The following is a 3,574-nucleotide window of genomic DNA, read 5'->3' on the forward strand; positions in this document are numbered from 1 at the left end:
GGTTAATGAAATGATATCTCCTTAAGCAATAATAAATGAAAATTGGGTTGTGTTTGGGCTGCAGTTTGGAACTGAATGGTGATAAAGCTCCTTGAGGTCTTAAGACAAATTTCTTACTCCAATTTCTAGTCACTTCTTTATCGTGTTGTACTTACCTGCCTCTACAAAGTGATGGCAATCTGAAATACTCTAATCAGACTTACTCTCATTGAAGCAAGTTCTGAGTGGATTCACTTGCATTTACAATACGGGAGCTGAAACTAATAGTTATTCTGTGGCTCTCATAAACTACTAGATGGTGTCTATAAAACATTGAGAACATTAAAAAAATCTTACCATCTCCATGCTTACCTTGAACTGCTAAGTATTTCCTGCCATGAAATCAAAAGCTGAGTCCTACCAACTTTTAACACTTCTTGCCTATTATCCTCACTGTTGCAAAGTTCCTTTAGTCAAATTCTGTCCATGCTATTGATGTTTAGTAGGCTTTTTAGCTGCAAGAATGAGATAAACACCTTTGTAATACCAAACAAAAATATAAGCTCCTTCCTGTGGATTTGTAAGAGCAAACTACAGATTAGGAAATGGAGAAAAGAATTTTAGAATGATGAAGTGAGACTAAAATAAACTTTTTTTTCTTCTTCTTTTTTGTGTCAGTTTCTTCTTTTTTATATTTCCGCTGTTCCAAAACTGTGTGGAAGAATCAGTTACCTGGACTGTAACAGTACAAAAGGTCTTTAACCTGTTCGTAGGTCTTCATCATAATTTGAATGGTGAAAAAAGATAATTAAACATTCAGTATAAGGCTGCAATTGACCTAAATACTAAGAGTAACCCATAAGGAAAATTCCCAGCATCTCATGCCAGCATGCTTTAAAACGCTGATGAGGGTTGCTAAACAGAAAAGTTCTGATATAGAACAGACCTAACTGTTCTCTACAATAATTTCTAAAATTACTTTGAAGCCTGAACAAAAGGAAAGGAAACAAACACAAAAATGTTTATGTGGAAATACAAGTATCAGGGTGTTTTCCTGGTGACAGTAATTCTTTTCAGGGTGGTCATTGTCCAAGAGTTTTTCTCCCTGACACAGACCACAGAGATTCAGAAGTGACATTTCTGTTCTTTCTGGAAATAGAGCATTGTCTCCTTCCCTCTGGAATGGCAGTTCAGCTCCCCACAAAGCCCAGGCTCCCCAGACCTCTCAAGCCTACAAGAAGACAAAACAAAGAATCCTAACCTTTCACTCAGCCTCCTTTGGATACAGATTTCCCTTGTGGTTTTCCATGTTCAGCCTCCTCAGTGACAGGCAGCATCCCTCATAAGCAGGAGTTAAACTCTCCCCAGGATATTTCAGTTTCCTCTCTCCTCTTTCTAGGGTATGACAAGGATGACCTTGCTTACAGACACTTTCTCTATTGAAACAGGAGTTTGCTTCATCTACATAATTGTTCTGAAGAACTGAAAGACTAAGAACAAGATCTTTGATATGTATAACATGGCACTACACTATGCAGTATAGACAAGGCAGTATATATTTTATAAGAACATAGCCATTAATACTCAGATAGAGTGAATGCAAAAACCAAATCTTTAAAGTAGCAACACTGAGGATTTTGAAACCATACTTTTATTTCAAAACTCAAGTATGTGATACTATACAGTACAATACCAGCACACTTGTGCAAAATCTTACAATATTACAAATTTAAATATGATACACAAAAATAGTGCCCTTTTAAAATTCCTTTTACTAGAAACATCTGTGCTGTGCAGGAAAAACAATACACGTGTCTTGTTAAAGCAGAAAAATAAATATTGCACCTCAAGAAAACTATTTCAGTGTTAACAGCATAAATAATAGATCTATTTCTTGTTATCTGATGTGATCTTTCAACACAGAAGAGATTGGGGTTTTTTTCCACATAAAGCAAACCAATATCCAACAGATAAAATTACATTTAGAATAGTTTTTGAGCTCAGTCTAGTTTCTTATTAAAAAAGGTGTCTTCATTAACTAACTGAAAATTATAAGCAAAAGTATTTAATGTGCTGTTAGTCATTGTGGTTCATTATTTCTAGTGGACAGTTTGCTCAAAGTACCTATAAAAAGAAAATCTTGTTTTTTTAATAAACCTTATCTTCTTCTTTTCATCCCTATTAAAATCTCTTGACTCTTTCAGTGCATTCCCCACAATAACTAATAACTGTGGAAAAATTATACTTGCCTTAGACATGCAAGTAGTTCAGTTCAAATCAGTACAACTACTTACAGAAATCTACCCTTGTGCATTAAAGCCACATAAAGTCAGTGTGCTGAACTTCAAGACAGGATGGAGACCTTATTCACCCACTGACCAAAAACACCTTAGCACATGCTTAACATGAAGCAGTTCAAGTGTCCTGTTGTTATCAATAACTTTCTAAATTTCCTTACAATAATGTGTTGGACCCACATCAATGGAGATGTAAATCAGAGCAAATTAATTTAATTATATGCACTGTTAATTATTTTTACTCATTACAGTCCAGCATTTCTGCAATCACATAATCAAATTTGTGCCATAATTTTTGGCACAGGGGACTCTGAATCTTCAGGGCTTTAATTTTTATTGCCTTATTATCAATGCTATTTGTAAAGAATATTAAGTTAAAGAAGCTGATTTTAATAAAGAAGTATTCAAAGAGCAAGTGACAAGTTTCTTTAAATACTGAAAGTATGTGAAATGTCACAGTAGTTCTTCATAGTCAGATATTCTAACTGAACCAAACAGAAACCAAGTAATTTACAAGAAACCTTCTTCTGTCTTATTCTTTACCAATTATAGTTTTAGACCAAATGACACTTGCCCATTATCCTTTTTGAACTTTCTTAAGCACACTCCTCAACAAGATGTACTTTAAAATAAAAACCAAACCTCCCAACTGCTTATAGACCCCACCCTCCCACCCCCCTTCTAACTGAACCAAACAGAAACCAAGTAATTTACAAGAAACCTTCTTCTGTCTTATTCTTTACCAATTATAGTTTTAGACCAAATGACACTTGCCCATTATCCTTTTTGAACTTTCTTAAGCACACTCCTCAACAAGATGTACTTTAAAATAAAAACCAAACCTCCCAACTGCTTATAGACCCCACCCTCCCACCCCCCCCAAAAAAAAAAACGGTGGTGGCATTAATTTTTCTTTTCTTTCTCCATGTAAATGCCTTTTAATAAACATGGCTAAAGATATAACGAATGAAATTCACCAGCAGGATATTTGTTACTAGTGCCAGATATGTGAATTAAATTTCTGAGTTAGAAACCTGTTTTCTTTGATAACTTGAGGTTCAGTGTTTACACCAACAGACAAGACAATACTAACTGCATCTGAACTGAAATAACAGTACTTCATAACACACTTATCCTTCAGTTGTAAACAGACTTGTTAGTCAGGAAATGGCATAAGAATGCAAGACACAAGTGCAATAGGGTATCAAACTGATTTCGATATTGTGGTTACATTCAAGCATATAGTTATGAAAGACAAACATAGTTCATCTTCAATCAGAAGTGACTGATGTTCAGCA

The sequence above is a fragment of the Nestor notabilis genome, unplaced genomic scaffold, assembly GCF_000696875.1.
Source record: "Nestor notabilis isolate BGI_N333 unplaced genomic scaffold, ASM69687v1 scaffold1460, whole genome shotgun sequence".
Taxonomy (NCBI): Eukaryota; Metazoa; Chordata; class Aves; order Psittaciformes; family Psittacidae; genus Nestor; species Nestor notabilis.